At 46.6% G+C, this 27496-nt stretch overlaps 1 long non-coding RNA gene across 1 annotated transcript; it reads right to left on the bottom strand.

Moving 5' to 3' along the window:
- Positions 1-10634: 10634 nt before the first annotated feature.
- On the bottom strand, positions 10635-25030 carry LOC310894232. The gene is made up of 2 exons (XR_014579701.1): positions 15662-25030; positions 10635-13234 (listed from the first exon to the last, which is right to left on the bottom strand). It is a non-coding gene; the product is annotated as an uncharacterized lncRNA (long non-coding RNA).
- Positions 25031-27496: the final 2466 nt, after the last annotated feature.

Below are 27496 nucleotides of genomic sequence, written 5' to 3'. Positions count from 1 at the left end.
ACAGTGATGGTAGCATATGGAGCCGACGTATTTATTATTGATGATACCTTTAAATGATTAAACATTTTTTCCTTGCATTATTTAGGGGAATTAGGATATTCATCATTAATGGAAGGATTTCTGTCTAGGGATTTGCGTGATTCATACTCATAAGTACCTTCTCTCATTATTTCCTTCCTGTCTTCTCCCAGCTCTTGCTTGTCCTTTTGGAGTAAGTGTTCATCCTTCTGTAAATGCTTTCTGCTGCCTCCTCTGTTGGTGTAATTAACCTGTGGCTGTTACAGGGTGAGGTGTTTCTCTAGACAGGTCACTAACTTATATAAGATAACACTTACGTAAGAGACATGCCAATTCAAGTAAGGAAATAATGTTTAGAAAACCTAATTACATATGAGAGCTCTTTCTAGCAAATATTATTCAGATTAATGTTCTTTATTTTACTGTCAGTGATACTGGAAGTGTGAAAAATCCCACTGTTATGTGTGTTTATCTTCCCACAATATGCTGCAATATTTCAGCTGAGTTTTATTGCAGAATAGGACAATATTAAATGATAATTTGGTTATGATAGAGTAGGCTTCCCCGAGTGCATGAAGACATGAGTCAGGTTCAGTATGTTGCGGTGATTCTGTCAGTGAAAAATGTTATTTAGATATTGGATATGTCTGATGTCACATGAAAAGCTTGCTAATGCTGTCCTCAGGTTCCTTAATGTCTCTGAAAATCTGCACCTTATCTCTCTTGACTCTTCAGAGTGAGCAGTTCTTGTCCTTACACAGGTGTCTGCTCATCTGTGAGAAGAGAAAAATGAACAGCCTTGCTCTTGCTTTTTTTTTTTTTTTTTTTGCTTTTTCTTGTGGAAATGGAGAGTCCCTCTGCACTAGTTATTTGGATCCATGTCATTAAAACACTTTTTTTTTTTTCCCACACAGCAGAAACAGTGTGTTTTAAAGATGAGATCTGTGTGTAAGCTTACCTGCTGGTCAGGACATCAAAATATGTTGGTAAAACGTGGGTTGTCTTCCCAAGCCCCCATGTTTCATGCATACTGAAAAACAGCACCTTTTAACTCCCTGAAGAGAGCAAAATAGAATATCCCAAGTTGGAAGGGACCCACAAGGATCATCGAGTCAAACTCCTGGCTCCACACATGACCACCCCAAAATCAGACCATGTGTCTGAGAGCGTTGTCCAAATGCTTCTTGAACTCTGGCAGGCTCAGTTCTGGGGAGCCTGTCCCAGTGCCCGACCACCTCTGGGTGCAGAACCTTCCCCTAGCCCCCAGCCTGACCCTCCCCTGTCCCAGCTCCATGCCGTTCCCTCGGGTCCTGTCGCTGTCCCCAGGGAGCAGAGCTCAGCGCCTGCCCCTCCGCTCCCCTCGTGAGGGAGCTGCAGGCCGCCATGAGGCCTCCCCTCGGCCTGCTCTGCTCTGGGCCACACAAACCAAGGGACCCCAGTCACTCCTCATACATCTTGCCCTTAGACCTTTCATCATCTTTGCCCTCCTTTGGACACTAACAGTTTTATGTCCTTCTCACACTGTGGTACCCCAAACTGCACACAGTGCTCGAGGTGAGGCCGCACAGCGCAGAGCAGAGCAGGACAATCCCTCCCCTCGCCCGGCTGGCAGCGCTGGGCCTGAGGCACCCAGGGTAGGGTTGGCCCTTGGGGCTGCCAGGGCACACTGCTGGCTCATCTTCAACCTGCCATGGACCAAAACCCCAAATCCTTTTCTGTGGGGCTGATCTTCAGTCTCTCATTTCCCAGTTTGTACATACAGACATGGTTGCCCTGTCCCAGGTACAGAATCCGGCACTTGCTCCTGTTAAACCTCATATTGTTGGTGATTGCTCAGCCCTCTAAGATGTCAAGATCTCTCTGCAAAGCCTTTCTACCCTCAAGGGAGTCAACAGCTCCTCCTAATTTAATATCAGCTGCAAACCTAACAACTTGTTGAAGTTTCATGCTTCTTATGTCTTTAAACAGATTCTAATAGATTTTAATAAATTAAGACTTTGATGTTAGTTTTCTTAAATCATCAGTCTAAAAACTGTTTCTTAAAGGAAAACAGGGTGTTTAAATTGAATCTTAATTGTTGACATGAATTATTTTGATTGAAACTGGAACATGGATGGGATTTTTTTTTTCTCTGAAGTTGGATAGCAAGGACAGAGGAATGATGTCTCCCGCTAACATGCAGACTTGCTTCACTGACCTTTGTAGTGTTTTGGATTTGGGATTTCTGTCTGAAGCCTCCAGTAGAAGGTCTCTCTATTTTATGCCCGCCTCATGTAGCAGCAGTGCAGAGTCTGGCCCTGGAAGACAGTGTGGTGGACAAGAGGAGGTGCCTTCAGGTGTGATGGGGTGCTAGGAACATTGATGTCGAAGGGCCGTGTTGAAAGGGTGAAAACTGCACTTTGAGTCAGTGGCATCACAGAATGGCTGAGGTTGGAAGATCATCTAGTCCAACCCCCCTGCTGAGCCAGATCACCCAGAGCACGTTGCACAGGGTGGCGTCCAGGTGGGTTTTGAGTATCTCCAGAGAAGGAGACTCCACAACCTCCCTGGGCAACCTGTCCCAGTGCTCTGTCACATCACAGTAAAGAAGTGCCCTCTCATATTCAACCAGAACCTCCTGTGCTTCAGTTTGTTCCCATTGTGTCTCATCCTGTCGCTGGGCACAGCTGAAAAGAGACTGGCTCCATCCTCTCGACACCCTCCCCTCAGATATTTATACACATTGATGAGGTCTCCCCTCAGTCTTCTCTTATGCAAGGTAAACAGGCCCAGCTCTCTCAGCCTGTCCCTGTATGACAGGTCCCCTAATCATCTTAGTGACCCTCCTGTGAAATTGCTCTATTGCCCTCCTGTGAAGTAGCTCTATATCCCTCTGGTACTGGGGCGCCCAGAACTGGACACAATGCTCCAGGTGTGGCCTCACCAGGGCTGAGTAGAGAGACAGGATCACCTCCCTTGTCCTGCTGGTAACACTCTTCTAAATGCACCCCAGGATACCGTTGGCCTTCTTGGCCACAAGGGCACATTGCTGGCTCGTGGTCAGCCTGCTGGCCACCAGGACTCCCAGGTCCCTCTCTGCAGTGCTTCCTCTATAGTATGCAGAACAGAAATAACCATTAAGTCAAAAAAAAAAAAAAAAAAGGATGGATGTAAGAGATTCCTCACCACCCCCTTCACTCTTCTTCTATCTCTGCCTGCCTTGACTAATGTTTGTTTCTGACTTTCAGCCTCAAAAAAACAGGAGCCTGAAAAAGGGTTAATGTTTTTGTAGCTTCTCCCTGTGCAGCTGTACCAGGGAAAACAATTTGCTGCTGCTTCACTTTGTTTTATTCCTGCCCTGCTTGCCTAGCCTCTTGTGCTGAAGAAGGTGAGGTGCTCTTCACGTGGCATCTCAGGCTTGCTGAAGTGCCCTTACACCGTCTTTCTGGGAAGAGTGGGGTAACAAGCTCACAGATGCGTATGAACCTGGTGACGTAGTGAGTTTCTGAGTGGAGCCTGAGGAAGGTGTCACAGATATTTCTGTACTCCGTGTGTTGCAGCCCCTAGCCTTTGGGCAAGCTGTTGAACTCTAATACACTTGGTTTCGCAGGGCACCAAGAGGCTGTTTGCTGCCAATTGGCTTTTGCTGCCAATGAGCTCATTGCCAAGAACATAAGGATTTTTTTTTATATATTCTACCTAATCTTCCTACAGAGGCTCTGTTTAATGTCTTAGCCTTGTTTGAAATGTGGAATTCATCTGCTGCTATTATTATCCAAATGCAGAGAGGCTGCTAGGCTTTTTGTTTTGTTCAGTCCAGCAGGGATCACTTTGTGCTCGGTGTTTGTGCAGCACCGGCATGGCTGGGTGCGGGATGGGGCTGCCCAGGCTATGGAATACACAAAGCAGTGTTTCTCCCCATAGTCCCCAGCAGTCTGTCCTGCAGCTGTAATTCCTTTTTGCTTAAAAAATGCAAGCTGGGTGGCAGGCTGAGGTAGGATGTTTCTGGAGGTCTCATTCCCCCAGGCAAAGTATCCTTCATCACCTGCAATGCTGAAAGCACCGAGTGGGGATGCAGAGCGCAGTCTCTCTAGCTAGAAATCCCGTGTGACCCCACTGTCCTGCTGCTGAATTGCATTCCACTGAACTTGAACGTGTCCTGGGAGCACACTGGGTCAGTTCCAGACAGGTGAAGAAATGTAGATGCTTAGATGCTGATCTTCAGCTCACAGTCTACCAAGATGGTGCTGCGTGGAGATGCTGGGTGCTGTGGGACACAATTCACCTTCCAGGTGAACTGTGGGGGGTGGAAACAAAACAACAAAAAAAAAAAAAACACATTTTTTGCCTCAAAAATGTGCTGTTGAAAGAAATGGGAGTGGTGGGGTGTATCATAAAAAGTGCAGGGATACATCATGGGCTTGGTACAAGAGGCACCCCGGGGTTGTCCCCAGCTGGCAAGGTCCCCCCTGTTTCATGGGACATTGCTCATCACTGCCCAACAGCTACCACCTCTCTAAAGCTGCGCCCCATCACGGTATTTTCCCCCATGCCTCCTGTGTAGCGTTTTGCAGCCAGCCTTCCGTTTGGCCTCAAATAACCTCCTGTTTGTCTCCTGTTTAATGTGCCCCCCCGCTTGCCAGAGGGGCCGGCTGTGGGGCCGTGCGTGTTTACGGCGGTCACGGGGCTGTGACGGGTTCCCAGGCGCTGAGCATCCGAGGGCACGTGGCTCGGGCGTGCAGTGCTTGGCTGAGCAGAGAGGAAAGGGAAAAATCTGAATTCATAACCCTTGACTGCAAATGGGAGTTAATGAGCGAGATGACAGAAAGCCCCCCCCTGTTTTGGAGGGGAGACTGAAATGATGAGGCTGCTCTGAGTCTGTGCTCTGGCTCTGAGCTGTGAGGCTGCGCCGAATGAATCATGGGGAGGAGGAATAAAAGTCTGAGTCATAATCCCTAATACTACAGAGCGGATTTGCTTTGTTATTTTGTTCCTGCGTGCTGAACCGATGTGTGGAGACGCAGCGAGAACCCTTTCTCTGCTGTTTCATCGCTGAAAAATGCAGCCCTGGTCCCCAAGGCTGGTCGGAGCGCAGCGGGACCCACGCTCTCTGTCTGGGTGACCCACCCCGCTGGGCAGTGCTGCCCCCAGCCACAAACCCACACCCCCACGCACGGGGGGCAGCAGCCTTGTGGCCCTGTCACTGCTGGGCACTGGGGGGGGAGCCTTAAAATACCCTGGTTTTGCAACCAGCACCTGTTCCCGGAGCTTCTCACAGTGATTTACAAAGGCTTGGTGCAGTGATGGCCACCCAGCACCCACAGCTCAGCGATATAAATGCGCTGACGTAAACTAGCTATCACTTCCCCAGGGATGTTCCTACAGCTGCCTGCGTCTAAGACCCAAAAAATCTTTACATACTTATATTTTTATAGGATAGGTTACTTTTGGCATTTTATTCTCTAAACCAATTCTCACTGTGCTTCTAGGTTCAGAATGAGCAGTGAGTCCTACTCTGTTGAACTCATTTTGATTAGACCTCCCTCCCCAAAAGATGTACAGAAAATTAAAAGTAATTTAAAAATATATACCTGACCCTTTGCTTCCATTACAATAGGATCAGGAATAGAGCATTGAACCAAGACCCAGGGACCAACACTGTTGACAACATGAGACGCAGTGGACATCCCCAAGGATGTGGCCAAGAAAGCGTGGTGGTCACAGGGGGTTAAATTGTGTCATGGTGGGTGGCGGAGCTGGTCTGCCCCACATGGGCAGCTTTTCCTTTGGAGCCAAGTTTTGGCTCTTGTGTTATTTTAGCTGATTAGATTAATTTCCTGGATGAAGTAAGTAAGTGACATTAATTATGTTATATTACCAATATGAGCTGCTGTTTTAGGCCCAGCATGCATTTAAAAATATTTTAGATAATTTCCTTTGCTTGAAGGTTAGTGCACAGAATTGAAAACTTGGGCACAGACATGCACACAGCGAGAAAAGAGGTGTGGGTGATATAAATTTCATGTTTCATTGGAATATGAGGCTGTTCTTTTTGCCTTAGAGTGTTCTTAATTAGTTTTTCATTATACAGGAATTGGTGATAGGATAAATGTTATCCCCAGAGAAAAGCCGGCAGCATCTCGGTTCAGTCATGGTAGGCGGGAGTTGCTGGTACCAGATCCAAGTTTCACTGCCCTTTGTACACCAAAAAATGCTCTGTTAGATCTATAATACACAGTATGAAGCTTATAGGTTGTTTAGATTTTTTTGTTTGTTTTGTATCATTATTTCTCAGCCAGATCAGTTTCCTTATCAAGATTGCTGCCTAACTTTAGGAAAGGAGGAAGCAGCATTTTCTGGGGGGTATAATTTGTTGTTGAAGCAACATATATGGGGAGCTGAGAAGTGTGAGTGTGGGCTCGTGGAATTGGTCTGCTGCTGCTTTGGGTGCTAGACATCACCTGTGGCTCTGCAGGCTGAGGTACCTGGCAGGGGGGTTTACCTGCTGCTATATCCCTTCTGCTGGGGCACCCGAAACCTGTTCCCAGGAGGAAAGAAGCTTCTGCAGCAAAAAATTATCTTTCTCTCTTTCCTTCGTCTCTCCCCTCCCCAGCCTCTACAGAGCTAGTTCTAAATCAGTTGCATTTTGTCAGCATAGCTGGGGCTGTGGGTGTATTTTGGAGATATTTATATATATTCATTTTAATTTTCTTTTTCATAATTTTACAGGCTGCAAGCAAATCTTAAGTATAGATCAAGCCAAGGCAAATGTGAGATGTCTTGGTTTCTTGCCTGTGGAAAGGAGCTAGTATGCCTGTGGCTGTGAGGATGGGGAATTTGCAAGTCCTGGATATGGATCCCCCCTCCCCCTGTGTGTTTGAGATTTAAGGGGGAAGGGAAGTCTTTGGAAAGTAAATTGGAATATATATTTTGTAAATACTAAACCATTTCCTTGTAGGGAAAATCTTCACTAATTTGACATTTAATTCTTTAATTTTTTAGCCACCTGTAGTGATACAGACATTTTGCTGATCTGGAATGCAGACCAACCTTTTCCAAGTCAAATAAAGCACTTTGACATAGGATCTCTGTAATAACCTGCTTGATTTCTGCCTTCAGTCTCTATCTCAGACAGCCTGTTTAGGCCAACCCTGCTTCTGAAGTGATCTCACCCGTGATGATACGATGATAGCAACCCCTGGCATATGAGCAGGCAGGGACAGTGAGTAAATAATAAATATCCATCCAGTTGGGCCTGGCCAAGGGTCTGAAATGAGAAGTGCAATGAGATCTTTGCAAAGATCTCTCCCCCACCCATTACACTAAATCTACATGAAATGGAGATGCTGATTTAATTCATGCATTCCTGGCATGTAGAAATGTCTTAAATACGAGTGCATTAAAGCAGGTGAAATGATTCCAGCAGCTTTGCTTGGGGGGAAGTGCATTATTGCTGTGAGGCTTTGATAGAATGAGGGCAAACTCGTATAAGATGCCAACGCTTCCTGTTCGCTCCGCATTTGCATAATTCTCAATGCCTTCACAGGGCTCCTCGCTTCCAAATGTTTGTCCAAACATTAAGTAATCCTTGGGAACCTGGGGCTATCGGTGGCTGTAGTTTCTGCTGGGGAGGATGGGGAGGCTTTCGGATGGGGTTTTGCTCTTCCGAGAGACTGGCACCCGGCTGCCAGCGCCTGGGACAACCCGGCTGTGCACAGCAAGACCTGCCTAAGCTCAGGCTTGTTACATTTGAGAGTAAATTCAGGTGCTGCCTTAATTTGGATTAAAAGATCAAAAGATAACTCCTGGTTATTCCTGAACAGCTGTGGCTGGAACATTTTAGGGGATTTACCCAGCTTTTTTTCTGTTTGTGGTGGGATGGCTCATGATTTGTCCCCAGATACTTGCCCCTGTGGGTTATGGTTGCTGGGGCACTGCCTGTGCTCAGTCTTTTACCCTTGTAAAAGTGCCAGTGGGATTTATTTCAGCCTGGGTAAAGCCTGTGCTGCAGCCATGCCTGTATACAGCCAGGTTTTCCTGCTTGCTTGGCTGAGAGCCTGAAGGCAAAGCCAGGGTCCCAGCTTTACCAGGCACCTCAGATGGGCTCAGCAAACAGGCAAGTTCAGGCTGCAGAGAGGTGAGGGTGTCCTATCTGGTATAAACCCACTGATCCCATGAAAACCCTCTCAGTCCCCAAATCAGGCATTGCATTAGAAGGCAGTGGAGTACAAGGAATGAATCAATTTGCTCATACTGTTGTGTAGCAGCCACGGGGTTGTCCAGTAGGAAATGGTGTCACACATTGGCAAGGCAGCAGCCGCATTTACTGCCTTAATCGAGATCTGTTCATTGAAAATCTGCAGCTGAAAGGCTAAACTCTGAATGTTGTTTTTATCTAAACACACAGAGCTGAAAGCTGGAAACCTATCGGAGGTGCAGGCAAATTATCTGCATGCCTTTGAAAACAAATGGCTTGGAAGAACACTGAGTGGTAATCTCCAAAAACATCCCCAAAAGAGATGGAAGTATTTGGGGGATAGGAAACTGGAGCATCTGCAGGGGGCTGCTGGACAGTGGGAGACATGGAGACATGCTGGGTGGTGGTAGGGACCTCTGTCTTAAATAGATGAAGATTGTATGGGATTTGTTGTAGCATGTACAGGAAGAACATTTGGTGACGGGTGAGAGTGGTGGAGCTTTGCTTGTCATTTAAGTGATGGCAAAGGCTAACAAAAGTCAGGCTCAGCTGAAAGCTTCTGTTCTTGTCGTGGGGGCAGTGCGTAGAGGAGTGGGTAACATGCCAATGTCTCTGTCACTGTGTGTTTTTGTCCCTGGTGGCAGTTTGAGCTTGGTGTGTAATTCGTGTCAGTCCTACATACACAGCACAGTGGTGAGAGGTGAGTCCCTTTTCTGTGGAAACAGATTGCTTCTGTCCTCATTGCTGTGCCTGCAAAATCAGGTGTATAATACTTATTTTCTCTTCAGCAGTCTTTTAAACTTCTGGCTTGCTGGAGTTTCCTGTCCCATGCCCAGAATGAGTTCCCAGCTCAGTGGATGGCTGTAACAGTCATGGCATGTAGGTGAGAGAGGATAGGAAAAAAACAACGAAGAGATGCAGCTGATGAGCAGAAGAACACGAGCGCACAATTCTGCTGGGACCATGAAGGCTTCTTTCTTACCCTCACGAGCAGCCAAGGGGTATAATCTCATTAATAAATTTATCAAGCTGCATCTTGAGGCTGATGGGGCCGCCTGCCCCGCTGCGGCTGAAGCGCATCCAGAGCTGGGCACAGTTAGGGACCTCTTTGCTCCAGCCTGAAGTTGTTCATAGACGGCTTATCCTCATTTGTTCTTGTGGCAATATTGTCCTTTGCTCTTTTTATCAGAGTGATTTAAGCTAATCTTATCCCCTCAGAGCCAGGCAGGTTAAATACAGCCAGCTCTCTGCCCTCCCTCGTAAGGGTGACTCCTCGTTCCCCTTCTGCTCCTGGCAGCTCGCTCTTCTGGTGGGCTCTGTTTAAATGCATCATTCTTGGACGTAAGCTCCCAAATGGGGCATCTTGGAGGCAGGGTATTCTGCTGTTACTGGTATAGCCTTGTATCTTCTTTAAATCTGCCAGAAATACTTTGCCCTCTGACATTTGGCAGTCGCGTTGCCCTTGAAGCCCTACAGTGCTGACATCCCTGGCATCTGGCAGTGGCCAGGGCACTCGGTGGTGGGGGTGCAGAGTTGGGTCTTCTAATTGCTAAAGTCTAATGCTTGGAGAAATGGGGGTGTTGATCCCAGTCCACCCGCAGAGCATGACAAAATTTCTAGTGGGAATGGTCTAAAACTGACCTTCGACCAGCACTGGAGCCAAGCCCCAGGCTTGTTGTCTGTATGAAAGAAAAAGCATACAGTTCCTAGAAGGAGCTGCTATCGAAACTTTATTTTTTTGTGTTTGAGTCTTCTTTTCTGGGATTGTTTGGCAACACAGCATATAAAAAAGTACATTTAATTTGATGGCATATTTTTTTGTTTGTTTTAATTGTGGTATCGATGACTAAGAAGATCCAGTCCTTGTGATCTTTTCATTCATAATAGACTTTCTGCCGCTAAGATTAAAATTTTACTTCCAATTTTCTGCAGACCAGCAGGTGCTTCGGTTATTTGTTTAAAGCATTTGCATCTTTTTAATGGGGATGACAGGAGCTGAAGTGAAGCACTGAAGCTTTCAGGCAGTGCCACGGTTCACCTGGCTTTTATGGGGCCCCCTCTGCACTGTGGGTTTACAGCAACTCCAGCTACCCATGCAGTGAAGTCGGGACCAGCCCCTGTTGTAGGTGGTTAAAATTGCCTTTTGCAGCAGCACGGTTTGAAATAGGGGTATACTCTGCTGTAAATAAGGGCTTTATCTCTGGGAGAAGTTTATCTATCCAAGTTGTACTTTTGGTGGCTGTAATTTGAGGTCCGTCTCTCTGGCTTGCCATTAGAAATGAACAAGCAGCGCAGAACGGATGCTGACAGGGCCCTTGCTTTCCATGCTTCGTTTCATTTGTGTGGAAGGGAGGAAAAAGAAAGAGAAAAGCCAGCAAAAACAAAAGCAGAATTTCTGCTGCAGCTGTTCGAAACAATAAATGAACCACGATGGGATGTTGTGGGGTGGTTTTTTTTTTATTATTTTTATTTTTTATTTCTCATTTCCTCATCCAACTTTATTATTTCTCAGTCTTGGCAGAGGGAAGGACCCTTCTTGAGACTCGGTGCTTTGCCTCAGTGACTCACTGCAGCCAGATGTACTCTGTTTACTAGAGTGCAGAACCTGCCCGTGCCTCGCTGCTTCCCCCCGCGCTGCGTGCCTTTCCCTTTGTTCAGGGTTATCCATCCGGGATGGTCACGGGAACTTCCCTCTGCAGAGCCAGCACCTGAGCTACTGAATAAGGGAGCCTGCAGTGCAGTCGAGGTCAGCCTGCTACGTAACCGCAGTGACATAACACACAAGGTTTTGACTCACGGGAGGTTCGCCTGGGGTGGCTGAAGTGCTTGCAGACCCAGCCACCTGTGCTGCCCTTCTCCTGGAGTTTGCTCTGGGACACGTGGGAAGGGAGAACATCACGTGAAGCAGCTCAGACCTTGCCATGCCTTGCAACTTGGTGTATTGAAGTCACCTGAAATGGGTTACTGGCAGCAGTCTGCTCTTTTCTAGGAAGAGGAATGAAGTGGAGAGCGGTGGGTAGCAAATACCTAAGCTATATCACTGGGATTCACCTGTGGCAGGGAGCCAGCACCCTCCTCTACTGCAAGACGTGAAATTTTACCCTGGTGTGAGGGTCTGAGTAGGTCTGATGGGGCAGAAACACAGTAAGAAAGCTACCTGTGAGATAATTTATCTGCATAAAAATTAATATATAGCTGCATAAAAATACATAGTTGGTTTCATCAGGGACCCTGTGGTTATGTGGACCTGTAAGGGCTGTGGCAGGTGGTCTCGGGGCACTGCAACCGCCGTGGTAGGGGTTGTCATCTCTGTCAGCTGTCTGTTCTGCTTCCTGGAGGCCGCCAGGCTTGCCATTGGTGGCAGAAGGGGAACTGCTACGGGTTGCAGCTGATGAATGAGTTTAAACTGTTGATTTAAGCTGGAGAACGCAGCAGGTCCTCTGTGTACGCCTGGTGGGTGATGGGGGGAGCTGGGTGCAGGTCTGCTCGCCAGAACATCTGAGGTTGGAGGCCGGATGCTGAGCAAGAGCAGTGGTTGGTTTTGATCCTGTCTGGTGATTCCTGTGTTACTATGTTTAAAAACCATCCGTTTCACTGCCGGGCTCGTCACACACATCACATGCAGGGTTCAAATTCTGTGGAGTTATTCCTGGTTCCTTCAGATACGCAGAGCTGTGATGCTTGCGTATACTGCCTAGCGTGCCTCGGGGCATCCTAATGAATAGGACTTCATTGATGCAACTGGGGCATTTAAAGTGCCGGACAATAAACTCCTGCAGGCTTCCAGGTTGTGCATGTCCACGGGGATACTCGAGGGCTTGGATTTAGAAGACAATTTCATGGGTTTCCAGAGGTCCATTGCTGCAGGGGCCTAACAAGGCAGAGGGCAGCAGGAAGTGATGATGTTAAGGCAGTTGAGGATCACAAGGTCTCTAATCCCCCAGTGCCCCACAGGCGGGGCTATTTATGCCTCTCCGTTCCACTGCATTAGGGTCAGAGGAGAATGGACTCCTGCCATCCCCTTCCAGTCCCCCGTGCTGCCTTCAGCGGCTATACACCGTCATGAACACTAAAAAGAAAGGAAGATAGGATGCTGTCACATCGGCTCTGCTGCAGTCATGCAGATCTCTATCAATGTGATGGTTTTGCTTAAAAGAAAACCAGAAATCTCCCTTTTTGCCCGGTGCTGAGTGATGGTAGTGCTGGCACAGGAGTAGTGTATGGAACATGTACAGGCTGTGCATGTTCCCAAATCTGCCGGAGAGCAGTCAGACCTCCACAGATAAAATAAAAATGTGCTCAGAGTAGTTGTAAAAAATTATTTCTTGTTTGCAACAAGTTATTTGTGTCCAGCTTGAGTAGTCAAATGAACTAAGGTTGGCAGCTCTGAGAAAGGGTAGTTCTGAGAGAGTGAATTCTTGCTCAAAATTGACTTTTGTCCACGTCATTGAGAATAAGAGTTACAAGCTAAATTAGGCTTTGTCAACTCAAGGCCAAAGCTTGGTGTAGCTGTGGAAAGAGCAGGATGGCTTTGGCATATTGGGATATGAACATGATGCATTTCCTGGTGGTAGGTGTTGGGAAAGCCTGCATCTGCTGTAAAACGAACAAATCTTTCCTTGGAAAAGTTCTCACTGAGATATTGATGATGGACACATCTCTTGATAAATGTGACTTCACAGATCGTGTTTTCAGCCTCATGGAAAAAAATGGAAAAGGTATCAAATGTGTCAAGCTATTTAAAGGACAAGTCTGAAGGTTTGAAGGTAATGCATTCTAAAAATAAAAATTAAAAATGATTTTTGAGCTCGGGCCAGGTTATTTCAAGATCAAAATCAAGGCCACAGCACTCTAACTCTCAGTATGGGTTTCCAGGTCATTTTCATTGGCTTTGTTCATCTGTGCTGCTTTTGAGGTAGGAAAAAATGCTAGTAATCTGCGAGGATCTTTACACTCTCTTCTTGAAAGCATGTTTTCAAGGAGTCCTGAATCTTCTGCCAGTCTTGTGATTGCAGGCCTACGTTGTCTGGTGCTCTTTTCCTTTGATACATCAATTTACCCATCGGGGAAAGAAAAAAATAGTTATGGTGCATTTTGTATGATCAAGACTGTTTTAACTTTTTTTTTTTTTTGAGGGTGGTGATGTGTATGTAGTGACAGTGCGTGGAGGACTTCAAAGGGACACTGAAGCACTTTTAAAAGACAGCAAAAAATATAATCCCAAACCGTCAATCTAAACCCAGATAGGCGGACCAAAAATTTAGCAAATAACACCTAAGGTAGTTTATTGGGTTTTCTGACATCTCTCAGGCTGCCTCCACCACTTCTGATGCATCAGAGGTCCATCCTGATGGGTGGCAGAGCTCAACTGAGCACATCATCCTACCCAGGAAGAGAAGGACGTGTCTGCGTGGCTGGAATCGCTGGTGGTGCAGGCAGTGCCCAGGGTGCTGCAGTGGGAGCTGGAGCTTGGGCACTGGGGGAGAAGTGGAAGAGAAGTGGTCAGTCACTACTAACTGCCACTACATACACATCACCACACCAAAAAACAGTCCCTGACCTTGGCAGGGGTGTTGGATTTGAATGATCTTTAAGATCCTTTCCAGCCCAAACCCTTCTGCGATCCTGTGGTTCGCACGAACAGCCTCGACCAGTGAGGGAGGCAGGGAGAGCGCTTTGACAGACTCGACATCGGGTCTAAACATCCTCCTGATGGTAGCTCCTGGCAGCTTCCCCTCTGGTTGATGTGTCTCCCATACGTTCTTCATGTGTGGATTGCCAAAGTCCAGTCTCCCAGCTCCCAGGTCCCAAGTCCCTCACGCTTTCCCAGATGGAACTGGGGCTTTCCAACACGCATCCCTGGTGCTGCCCTTGCTATGCTGTTTCCCCATGATCTCCCTCTCTCCGGAGCCCCCTGGACAGCCTATTTTTCCCCCGCTGCTCTGGGGGATGGCTTTGGCTATAGGGTTTTCCCCTCTGCCATCGTTCAGCTTGCCGGGTCCTACGAGGACATAGTGAGGCAGGTCCCGGGACTTGCCGGGGCAAGCAGCCGTGATGGGCTTGTTTTTCCGAGGTAATGTTTGATTGGGAAAGCAGCTCCGCGGATGTAGGTGAAAGGTGATACGAGCACAGCACTGCCGTGTTCCCGGCTGCGTCCTCGGCTTTTTATAACCTCGCAGCGTCACGCTGCAGCTCCCGGGCTGCTCCCCCCCTCCCCATGGGCTTGGGCTGCCCTGGGGTCGTAGGACAGATTTTTGGGGACTGGAGAAGCACAAGGTGGTGTCTGAGTGTGCGGGAGTGTGAGGTTTGTTGGGTGGCAAAGGTGTCTGAGTTGATATCCTCACCGCCGAATGAGCCCCACCGGCTGGGTCAGGGGAAGGCAGGAGGTGCCATCTCCTTCAGAAGAGGCTGAATATGTTTACTCTGCTCTATTCACTTTTGTTTTTATTTTTCACTTCTTGTGAACCCTGAATGATGAAATTCCGTTGTTACAATGCCACTTAATTATGATACTCCTGATCTGCATGAAAATCTCCCCTCCTTCCTTCTCTCTTTCTTTAACCTTGGGACCTCCTCTCACCAAATAAATCCCACGGTTCGATTAGGTACTGTGTGGAAAAATATCTCCCTTTATCAGTTTTACGTTGGCTATCTTATGTAAACAGGGAAACCTGTCTAGAAAGACCACTAACGTTTGCTCCTGCGTAGTCCCTGAGAGGAGGGCGTTCAAAGGAGGAAGGAGGTTGGCAAAAAGGTTTCTTGAGCAAGTGGCTTTTAGAGGGAAGAAATTTCAAATAGTCCAGGCTGGATCGCACCTAGGGATTGGAGCTGCTGTAGCTTCACTTAAGATTATATCTGCCTGCAGTAATCTCTCCATTCCTGGGATAAAGGATGGCCATCTACATGAAAACAGATCTGTTTGCCTGCCATACCCCTAGAGCAGGTTGTGACCATGAGAGAGAAGTGCTGATTCCACTGAAATTAGTGGAGAAACCTAAAAAAGGACTCTCAGTCCTGGCAAGGGCGAGCAACAAGAATTCAGCCTTTCTTAAGCATCAGATTTACCTTCTTACACAGGTCCTGGGGAGGAGGGAGAGCAGCTGATGTCCAAGGCAGCAGCTTTTAACAGCCACCCCTTGGCCAGCCGTTCAGCAGGGGTGACAGACGGACCTGCTTTTGATGTTAATGTCCTTGCACAGTAGGTAGGACACAGTTGGGATTTGACACGTAGGTGTTTGGGCAGACAAGCTGGTGTGCCTTTCTTCACCCTGAGGCTAGAAGCCCATATGCACATTTTGGCTGAGGCTGAGGCAGGGGAGCCGTGGAAGCGGTGGATGGTCAGCGCCACACTAGTTATATAGACTTCAGGCGTTTTCCCTCTGGTCCAGTGAGCTCAAATCGCCATTAAACAGCTTTTTATGACCCTACTGATTCCTTTTTGGCGGGAGCAAATCAAGGAGCACTCACCTGAATCGCTTTCTTGGCAAGGCTGCAGGGGCAGTGCTTCCAGTAACAGGGCCACGGCAAGGTGCAGGTGGACAGCAATGCTTCACATGAGGCGTGTTCAGAGCGAACCTTGCACCTGGCAGGGCATTGCCATCTGTAAAAGAAAAGAGACCTTTTGGACTCATAAAATATGCTGAGATTCACGGGGCAGTCCTTCTAGGCGAATACAGGATCTGGCTGCATTCACGTGGAACAAAAGGTATGTGGCTGGGAATTCCTCTGATGCCTTTAGATGCTAATGTAGTAGCAAAGTAATCCTACCAGGTTTTATTTATTTTTCTGGCCATTCTAGCTTGAACACCAACAGGTGGAATTCCTTTCAGAAGCAGCATGCAAGCTCTTCAGAAAACTTGAGCGTTAAGCATTTAAAAGCCTGGACTGCGTGACACGACAATATAAAAATACTAGCGGTGGATAAATGTGTGAGAAGAGGTGCAGGACATCACCAGTCTTAAAATGTAAAAAAAAGTAAAATAAAAAATAAAAAAATCTGAATTGCAGGAAATGGGGTTGGTTTGGTGAGAATGTTCAGGCATCTCAATCCCAAGGCAGGCCATGCATCCCTCCAGGTGAGCTGGAGCATGGTGCAGGAGCAAGGGGAGGCAGCTTAGGGGACAAGGACAGTTCTCTGGATCTCCCTGCCATTGTTGGGCTTTGTATTAATTCAGCAAACTCAGAGAGGGTTGCACAGAAGTCAGACACGCTTGCAGGCAATTTTGGGTTTTGTGTGTTTGTTTTTTTCTCCCCTTGGCGTGGCTACAGTAAACTTGACCAAGGACAGATGCGAAGCAGGAGGAAAGCAAGAGTGGTAGAAACAGGCTGAGCGGACTTGGTTTGGTCACGAGTATTAAAACCTTGACGGGGAGTGATTTTAGCAGGAGAAGGGGGGCTTTGCATGTACGAGACGTTGAGCAAAACCTCTTTTCACAAATAGGAAGGGAAAGGGCAAGTAGAGATGGAGACCAGTGCCTGACAGGAATCTTTGTATCTCTTCCTCCAAGCAGAAGAGGGACTCTCCTTGGCAGAAGGATGAGCACTGGGCTGGAACTTTGTAATGCAACTGTACTGCTGCAATAAATAAAACGTTTCCATGCTGGATTTAGTTAAACCAATGCCACATCTATGTTTGGATGAAGCTTAATCCTACAGTTATGAAATCTTTCCCAGTAATAATATTTTCTTTCACCTCAAGAGGGTCCTGAGCTAGTGCCCATTGACTTCACTGCACTGCACATTAGAGCTGCCCGTAACAGCGGGTAGGCATTTATTTGGCTTTGCCACCAGCTGCTGAAATGAGTCAAATTATTCCATGGGCTTTGGTTTGACTGAAAACACTTTCTGTTATTATTTACGGAATATTGAACATGTGCCCTTAATAAATGGGAGTTTAAAAAAAGTAACAGGAAAATGGGGCCTGATCTGCCAAAACGTCTCTGGACTGCTGTTCCCAGAGATGTTTTGAAGTCTTCACCTCGGCTGCCTTCGCTGAGCCGTGTGCCAGCCCGCAGCATGTGGGGCTTCTCCTGGGCTCCATGGGGGTGCGGGTGAGTGCCCAGGCTGCAGTGCAGACCTCAAGCCAAGCATGACAATGCTCAGAGAAAGCAACTATCGCTCAGCTCCCATCCAGGTCTTGGAGGAGGAGGCAGCTGCTGAGATTTAAGCTTTAAAAGGAGCCTAATACTATACTTGAAATCCGCCGGCTGTAGAAGGGGTGATTTACAGTGATTTAATAATGTCTTTTTCCTTCTTGGCCCTCAACCCGTTGCTTCTCTTTGCTTTACTCGCACACCCACTACAAACACTCTCAGCAAAGAGCAGTGGTTGGTTTCTCTGCGGGTTGGTGAGCTGAACCAGTTCAGAGAAGGGCCCATGAATCGCCAGATGTAGTGCCTGGAGGGTGATGGAAAGGAGCAGCATGGTAGGAAATGTTCCCTTCTTGCCTTTGTGGACCAACAAATCAATTTGCTGGACCTGAAGACGTGTCAGTCTGGTGTGGCTTCTGCAGCAATCAGGCTTGGCCAGCACCGGGGTCTTCTGCTCAGTCTTAGTCCCACCTGTACCCATGGGCTGTACCAGTGCCCTCAGCCCTGCCATTGTGGCTGCAGGAGCCGGCACGTCTGTACCTTCTGGGGTTGCATGTGTGCTTTTAAAGCAGTATCAGTGGAGGATTTGATGGTGTGAATTGCAAACCCAAGTTAATGGAGGCATTTCAGGAGGTTGCAGTCATGGGGGGTTGATGAAAGCCAACGTTAACTGTAAAGGAAATGCCTCGTGTTGGTTGGTTTTACATTTGGTGAAAATAAGGAGTTGGTGTCCGCTGTTTTTATTTTTTTTTTTTTTTAAGTGGGATCTAATTAATCTCACTGTTAGCCACTTTTATAAGTTTAGCACAACTCCTTTGCTCCTGAAGAGATATAGTCAAATGAGAATTTCAGCGTTTGTTCAACTATAAAGCATGGTTTGAGCCTTTATGTTAACAAAGCAAATCCTGAAGGCTTTAAGAATACGTCTAATGTAAAGAACCAAAACAGAGTGATCGGAAGGATAATTTTTGTACCCGCAGCAGTGCCCGGTGGGGGACCCCCACACCAGGCTGCGCGAGATGCAGCCCAGCAGCCCTGGAGATGGAGCAGCAACTCCCTCTCGTACCTGTGAGAGCTCTTTCAGGCCTTTGGGGCTAGACACGGGCTGGCAGGAGAGCTGATGGTTTCCTTATTGCCACGTGCCTCTGCGTAAGGGACCCAAGGAAAGAAAGAGGCTCTTGTTGGAGCCCGCCGGCAGCGCGGGAGGCGAAGTGGTGCCCGCCTGGGTGTGAACAGAGGGGCAGGGATGGAAACCTGGGCGAGTGCCAGCGGACGGGTAAATACCAAATGTCTATTCTGTCGTAAGGAGTTAAAAGAATTACGGAATTCAAAAGCCAAAAAGGCTGAGGCTGTGTGCTAATTAGGCTCCCGCTCAGGGTTATCTGTAGCTTATTTTCTCCGTCAGATGGGGACCGTGATCACCGCCCGGTCCTTGCGCCTTTATTATAGCTGTTGCACACTCCGCTGGGCATAAGTGAAACTCCAAAGTAATTGCATCTGCGCGAGATACAGAAAGTGCCTTTTGTTTCTTTTGCAAGTGGGGAAGTCAGCTGTTTGGGAGGGCTGTCCTCCAGCCGTGTTCACGTAAAAGGGCTTTTCTGTGCGGCTGAACTCTTTATCATGCCCGATCTGTGATTTGGGTCTTTGTCACGGCTAGTGATTGCCTCCCGCTGGCTTGTAACATGCGCAGAGCTGGAGAGTCACCCAGGCCTTTTCAGAATAATGAATTCCCAGCCCCTTTCTTCTCTGTAAGGGGTGATGTGACACTTAGCTCGGGCTATTGCCCTAGGCAGCCTTGTCCCAGTGGGGCTGCTGCTTCAGATGTGTAGGTAGATAATGTGTTTCGGTAGCTTAAACTGTTATAAGTGGACATTCTTCTCTTTCTGGATACATTTAATGGTAGAAATAGAAGAAAGTGCTGGTAACACTGTAAAATCTTTACAAACACGAACCCTTCCAATTCCTTTTAGTGGGGAGGAGGAGCACTGCTGTATGATCCCTGTATGTTGATGGCCAGGTAGCAACGATCTGTATCTGCTGTCGAGCATCTCCTGGCTCAGTTGTTGTGAGGTTACCAAGGCAAAACCAAATTCAGTCATTTTACACGCATCGCATAACTTCTTTATCTCAGTGTAAAGCCATGGGAGACCCCTCCTGTAAGACACAGCTGAAGTCCCACTCCGTAAGCCAAATCAGCAACAATATTTGTGGCTCCTGGCACCTCTGTCAGCCCAGGGTCTTCCTGTCAGAAGGACGTTGCTCACAGAGCTGTACTGGCAAAGACTTCTGGAGGTGTGGTTTGCATTGAGGAAAATACTGCTTTTGCCCCACTAAGTTTGCAAAAATGTCCCAAAAGGAAGAGTGGGCCAAAGAAAGCAGAAGCGTAAGCCCCAGTGGTGCTGACGTGGAAGTGCTTTTGCCACTGTTGCATGTTTTGCTTGTTGAACTGTGTACAGCAGCCTCCCTGTGAAGAGTCTGTGATGTTCACAATAGGATGAACCTACAGACACTTCATTGCACTTCAGACTAGTGCAAGCCTGCGATAAGTCCACCCATGTCAGTCACTAGCTTGAGCTGGATTGAGATACAGACCCAGTCATCAGATGTAGTTGTCCTAAGATGTGTGTGCAGGACCAAAATGAGTCTGAAGAGCAAAAGAAAAGGTAGACACGAAGCATTACAATGAGGATAAGGACTGACATCCTGCGAAGTATTGCACTCCTTGTCCTTGCTCAGCTGCAGCAGGCTCTGCTTTCCTTGATGGGTTTTCAGAGAGGTGTTAAGACAAGCATTTGCTCACTTCTAAAACAGTGTGATGGCTTGAGTTGTGCGATGTACTGACAGCAAGCAGTGCGACACCCTCACACATCCTTTTCCACTGCCTTCATTCCATAGCGCTGCACAACCTGCAACAGGTGCCGTGCCATCCTGTAGCTCCTAAGGCCCCCATAAAACACAGGAAATGAGGTGTAGCTGGGACTGGTGTTGTTGCGCTCTGCTCCTCCTGCAGGACTTGGACCTTGAGTCCTTTCCCTCTTCTGCTGAAGAAAAAGCTGAAAAGTCTGCGATTGCTCTTACAACATGGCCAGTAGTATGTAGGGGAGTGCTGGGAGATGTTCCCCTGGAGCTGCTGTGCTTCACTCAACCAAGCTGGCAGAGGAAGGCCCTTCCTCCTCCCAGTTGCTGTTCATGTAGATGCACAGATCTCGACTTTTCACTTAGTAGTTGATGGGTAGAGATTATTGATTTAGATCAGAGACTATTTAAAGCAAACAAGCAAAAAAAAATATCCATTTCCTCTTCCACTTGAAGAGGCACACCTTATCTGTGCAAGCTCAGCCTGGGGATCAGCATTTCTATAAAAGAGCTTTAAAGCCAGAATCCACAGTCCTGAGAGAGCAGAAGAAACAAATTGCTGTCCCTTGCTTTGTATTCTTGTGCATCAGGTGTACGAGACTGATTTTCCCCTCACATATATCCTACGCCAGCAGCATTTGGGAACTGAGACGTCCTTGCTTCTGTGTAATGGGAGTGGGCAGCTAGAGGGAGGGCAAGTGGATTGCAGCTCCCCTCTCATCATCCACACCCAGCTACAGCTGTAAGTGCAGGAGAGGGGTGGTTTGTGCTGGGCTCTTGCACAGCTGTTCTGAAACAAAGGGGGGGAAAAAGAAAAAAAAAGGTTTTTAATGAGTTAGTTTGTTCATTGGCTGCCCTGTGCTTTTGGTGCATCACTGAGCAGTCAGGTTCTTACTACCCAGGGAGCCTGATTGCATCTCAGACAGAACTCAGCCTGAAATGGTCATTTTTGATAGATTTTGTATTTTTCAATGGTCTTTTATTTTTTTCTGGGTCAAGCAGTTCAGTATCTCTTGAGAATGACACTCTAATGTATTGCAAAGCACCTTTTGCAGAGAGGAGGAAATGTGGAATGCTATTTTTCTTATTAGAGGTGATTTTCATAACATGGAATAAAATGATTTTTCTTGCTGCTGTCATCTACTAGGTTGGGGAAACATTCTTGTCTTGAATATTGCAAAAAAGGCTAATTAATATTTCCCTTACAATTTCTTCCTTTGGTCTTTCCTATGCAACGGTCTTCCTTTTATTAGGGGAATATCTCCTCCCAGTCCCCATTAGGGAACACTAACATTTTTCTCTTGATTCAGCTATGTCAGCTGGTGCAGATGGAGCAGAAGCTTATTAAATCTTACCCTAAAAATGATCAAGATGACATTAGATACTTAGAATGTTAGATTATGGGGCATTTACATAAAATTGTGCTTTTTGTGTTAAAAACCCTTCAGGCTTAGAAGAACAGTGCTACTCAGCAGTGTTTTTAAATAATGTCCGTGCTCATGATAATCATCTGGAATCTTTTTAAAATCTTATAATACTGACATGCATTTTGTGTGGAAACTTGGGCTCTAAAACCAGTGTCCTCGGTCTCTTCTTGGGTGTTGGTTCAGGTTGGTTGGCAGATCCGTACTGAGTGGGGGGTGAAGAGTCCTGAATGGGTGTGAAAGGGAAGGATTTGTGTAATAATACCTGAAATGGAACATTTAAGTGTATGTTTTAAAAAGTGCACTTCCACATGGAACTATTACAAGAAACAGTAATTCTTGGAAGTGTTTTGCTGTTTTGTTTTATCGAATGATTTGTCACTGGGCAGAGTGTAGAATGGGGATCCCAGTCTTGCCGGGGGATCCGGGATGTGCTTGTCTTTCACCTTCGAGCCTCTTTTGGTTGGTGTTCACAGAAAGTAATTGACTTAAAAAGTCAATTTGAATGAAAAATGGTAAGGTGGGACATGATAAACGGTTGTGGCCTTTACCTTGTTTTCCTGTGACACTAGTGGGTGGTGTTGGTAGTAGGATGATGGTTGGATCAGATGATCTTGAAGGTCTTTTCCAACCTTAATGATTATATGATTCTATATAATATAAACAGTGGCTTTTGCAGTCTGTATGAGGGTATTTCAATGTGATGCACAGAGGCAAGATTAATGACTTTTGGGGCTAATGAGCAGAGTGAAGCCATCTCCTCCTGCCTGGCACTGCTAGTTGGGTGTGCATGTGCCTTCCCCTGGGAGCAGGCTGCTGGAGCATCAGCAAAGTGCCCTCCCCTCATGAATCACAGCCCAGCCATGGCCGCATTTTCTGACCAAGGAGCAAAAGCCCTCTCTCTAGAGATCTCCTGGAGGTGGCTCTTGGCCAAGCTTGTGAAGCCATCAAAATGAGTCAGGTTACTCCAAGAACTTGACATTACTAAGTGAGGTGGGAAAAGTAGCCTTTACAATTTTGTTGGTGGTAGGGAGAAGCACAACAGAATATTTGAAGTGTTTTGGTTTAAGGGTTGTGTTGGTTGCCCTGTTATAAGGACATAAATACGAGGGGTAGACAAGCACACTGTTACTGGTGTCCTTCCATGACTCCATGAAGTAAACAAGTTCAGACTGCATGCCTCCTCGCTGATGAAAAACACAAGCCCTGTTGACCTGGAAACCCCTGATATTGTAACTGAATGCTCTGCCAGGTTCAGTCTGTAGTTCTTTTCGGACTCTGAGTTTGAGAGCAGGGTGGTAACAGCTGAGGAGACTTTTCAGGGATGACCTGAACTGATTCACCAGCTGGATGCTGTTGCAAGGGACAGCCTGGACTCGATCCTGCCCTCTTCTTTCTAGCTGCTCTGGTGCTGAGCCTTCTTCAGCTTACTAAATTGGGAAGAAACCATTCCCCCTTGGTGGCTGGGCTGCACACAGTGGTGAATTGTGTCTGCTCCTTGAAGGAGCCAGCCAGGGCATGAGCTGACCTCAGCAAGGGCAGGGGCAAAGGGAGGAGAGAGAGGGGATGGAACTGTGTCCTGTGGTGACAGCTCTTGCTGTCTCATCCCAAGCGTTGCTGACTTCCAGCAATTGTATTTCCTGCAATTGTAATTCCTGCAACCATTTGCTTAAAACGGGATGGAGAATATCTAGAAAAATATAGAAGTTTTGTTTTCCTTCTTTTCCCCTTTTTCTCTGCTGGGTAATGTTGACTTTGAGGAGGAGACTCTGGAGGTGGACATGTGTTTCTGCACGGGAATGTAGTAAAACCATTTGGGGATGTTGATGCTGTGTTTTGGAGGGGTGAGCTTGGCGCATGTTGGCTGAGTTGCCTGGTGGATGGGAGAAGTGGAGACAAACACCCCTGCTTGTTTTTATGTCCATAATAAAGTTACCACTGCAATTACTACTACATCAGATAGTGAGGCTTAACAGGTCCCTCTCTGCACTTAACTCACGTGGCTGGTTTGTACTGAGCATGCTGAAGTGGAAAACAGCCCTTTCCTTAAAACAAAAAACACCCTTTGTTTTTCGAAACGAGCCATTGCACTTGGGACCCTAATGGTAAATATTTAACAGGTGGAACTCCTTATTCCTTTCTCTTTTCCCCTGCATTTCTTAATTAGCAACGAGTCTTTCTAACTTGTTTTTCATTGGGCTATTAATCATCAGGGGCTCTCCTTGGGCACTCTTCGTAGTGCTTTGCTTGCTGCTGTTTTCCTTCAACTCATGTGACTCCTCCTTGCTGTCCTTGAGAAGGAGCCGTGGGCTCCGAGCACTGCTGTCTGTTTTGCGGCCAAAGCCTTACTTGTTTGGAGCCGAACGCGCGCTCAGCGCATCATGTTCCTCCGTGTGGGTGATTGAACTGTGCCCTTGTCTGTGAAAAGTGGAGTTATTCTTCATCTGCGGATTAGAAGGATGAATGTGTTTCTCAAGTGCTGGACCGTGACTTGCAGTATGTAGACGTACTGCAGGGCTTTGCTACCAGCCGACTGCATGACCTTCAGTCAGTTATTTAGGTCGAGACCTGCTGGTGTTAGGCAATGCTTGGAAGCAAACTGCAAGGCTCCCTGACTTGAGAGAGCAGCAAAAGGCTGCTGAAAGCCTGGAGTGCAGAGAGCTGGAGCTGGAGGTAGGGTCTTCAGAGCAGGCAGAGTGCTGATAGCCATAATGACCCGGTGGATTTTAAGGGCAAGTGGAATGAATTGGAAAGTTGCCTTTCCAGGTTTTTCTCTGGCCACAGGAGTGTTTGACTTCCATCTGCATCCCAGGCTGGGACATCCCATGTCTTGTCCTCACAGCCTGGAGTGGAAGGTGGTGAGCACACCGTGGAATCATTAAGGTTGGAAAAGACCTCCAAGGTCATCTGGTCCAACCATCCCCCTACCACCAATGCCACCCACCAAACCATGTCCCTAAGCACCACGTCCAACCTTTCCTTGAACACCCCCAGGGGCGGTGACTCTACCACCTCCCTGGGCAACCCGTCCCAATGCCTGACTGCTCTTTCTGAGAAGAAATGTCTCCTCATTTCCAACCTGAACCTTCCCTGGAACAATTTGAGGCCATTCCCTCTAGTGCTATCTGCCATCCCATGAAGACAGATGCTTAAAATGAGCATTAATCAACTGTGTCATTGGTTTATCAGTTGTCCCAACCCTCACAGCCTAACTAGAACAGGATGGACTTTTTTGTAAAAGCACAGAGCACGCGGCCACCTGCCCATTGCTCCTCCATAGCCTCGGGTCCTGCTGCTACCCATCTGCCTTTGTAGGAGGTAGAGAAGTAAAAGGAAGAAAATGGGAAAGTGATGATTTTGTTCATTTGGCAGTGAGAACCGTTAGGCTCATCTCCTGGGAGAAGTGGGCAACGTGTGTTGAGTCTTGTAGTTTGCAACCTAAATATGTTGGGAAGACACCAGATTTCGGTGAGTTATGGCATTATCAGTCCTACTGGTGGCAATTGCAACTCAAGTTAGCTTGGGTAGTGTTAAGACTGCATCTTTCCTGCAAAGAAGGCATTTTTTTTTGTATTCCCTAGTAAGACGAAGTATTGATTAAAGGCAGGTGTCATATTCAAGGTGATGAAAATATGATCAAAGTGAGTGGAATTTTATTTAAAATAAGCATGGGTTTCTTCAGCGCTTTAAAGAGGGGAAAAATGATGTCTTTTGTTCATTTAATTATTCACTTCACTATTTCTTATTTTTTATATCTGGTGACGTTTCAGCTGTTTGAGGAGAGATAGGACTTTTTTGACACAATTAGCAAAACAAATTATTATCACACCTTTTTTTTTAACCCTGTGCTATTTAATCTATTTGCTTGCACTTTCATTACTCATTTGCTTGGTTGCGTTACACAATGATATCACCTTTCCTGTGCTGCTAGAGCTGAAACAAAGCAAAAAAAAAAATCTTTTGGCTCTGAGCTGCTCTCTGCTGTTTTTATTACAAATGAACTAGAAAGCAATGTTGGGCAGAGAGTTATTTGAGTTTCTTTTCACTGCTGGCTAGGCATTATTTCCGGGCCTGGCAATTTTGGCTGTGTTTGTGTGACAGTTTTCCTATCTCACAATAACAAACAAAAATCCCAGCAACTTTATTCCCAGCACAATTAATAATATCATATTTTAAAAGGAAAACAACAAAAGAAAAGAATTCCAAGGGTTTTATACAATCAAATGACTAGAATCTTTAGGACTAATTCCTTGGTATTTTGAGACACTTTGCCGAGAGGTTTGTATTTTATTTGGATGTGGAGGCAGGCAGTGTGCTGTAGCTGGTAGGAGGTGCAAATACGGTTATTTTACTTGAGAGCTGAGATGTCAGAGTTAGGATCCAGCTGATCCTAACGTTGGGATGTTCCCTCCACCTTGGCCTAGACCCTAACAGTGTGCTGCTACCAGCTGTGAGTGGACATTTTTTCTTTGAAATTAGGAAGGCAGGTGGTCCACCACAGGAAAAGCCTGTGCTTTCTGCGGCCCCACGGCTGCTGTTGTGTAATAAGTGTTCCCTTTCGTCTCTCCAAAGGTTCCAGCCCCACGCTTTCCACCACTCTGGAATAACATCTGAAAGAGCCCAGCAGCACGGTCCTTTCCGTAGCTTCCAAGGATTTTTAAGATCATGGGATTTATGGACCCACAAAACCCTCTGGAGAACATCAGCTGCGGACAAAAGTATTGGGAAATTCCTACTGTCTTTTTGCCCTTTGTTTTCTCCCGGGTCACTGAATTTGGGAAGGAAGCATCTCTGTCCTGAGGATTATAGCAGAGCAGTTACTCGCCGCCCTTACTGGAATACGGTTTCTCAAGACGGAGCGATTATTGCACAAGGCAGGATATTTTTTCCCTTTTGCAGAGCTGTTCTGGTGCGGCAGTCGTCATGTCCAGCAGGTATGTAGATGTTTCTCTCATTTACCAGCCGCTTGGGTTTCCTGATGTTTAGGAAGTGAATCATTTTGTTTCCTTGTTAGCCTCAGCTAAAAGGTAAGGCCTTTCCACTGTTTGGCACCGTGCTCTGGAGATGACTTTTCCTCTTTAGGACGCAGGCTGTATTTGAAAGTTTTTTCAAATATTTGAATATTTGAGGTTCATGTGGATCCCAACCTGGTGCTGCATGCTTGGGGCATGCGGTAGCTACCGGGTGTGGCTGCGGGGGGTTTGGGGAAAATGTTTGAAAGTTTTGATGCCTGCCCTGATCCTTGGATCTGAGGAAAGGGGTGGCTTTAGCAGCTCATTATTATGGCTCATTATTCCTCCTCCTGGACCGCCCCTGGACACTCAGCCAATTACTTGACGTATTTATGACTTGGAGCAAACACCAGCTATGTGTGAACCTGCTTATCAGGCTTCGTCCTGTAATTTCAAAGGAGATGGTATGAGTGTTTAATCCATTTTTTTCTCATCTTAATTTAACAGTATTTCTGCTGAAGAATAGCATCATTTAGAGGATGATTTATCCTATAAAAAGGAGATGGCTTTAAATTTCAAAATTAAAATGATTCCTATTCAATATAGAGATAGATAACTTAGTAATTGCAGTGATAATTACAAAATTTACATTTTTATAATCACAGTGACTTAGATGTTTTTCTGAAGGCGACGATCTTTTTTTAAATTTTCTTTAACACCAGAACTGGATCATTCTGTTGGTCTCTGGGGGTGTCAGTTTGCTGTGAAAATCCTAATTTTGACAATTGCACTGGCAGTTTTGGGAAGAATCTGCTCATGTGTGCTGATGCAAAGAATGCTTTTATAAATGGATAGAGAATAGGGGAAACAGCTCTTTGAATCTAGCTTCTGGGTTTATTTATTTCTACTATACAAAGAAGAGGTGCTAAAGGGAAAGTGCTGAAAATGCTGCACTGTACATTTTTTCGTGCATTCCCATCA

Source organism: Anser anser (genome assembly GCF_964211835.1).
Source record: "Anser anser genome assembly, chromosome: 2".
NCBI lineage: Eukaryota > Metazoa > Chordata > Aves > Anseriformes > Anatidae > Anser > Anser anser.
The sequence above is the reverse complement of the archived record's forward strand: the minus strand, read 5'-3'. Positions and strand labels throughout refer to the sequence as shown.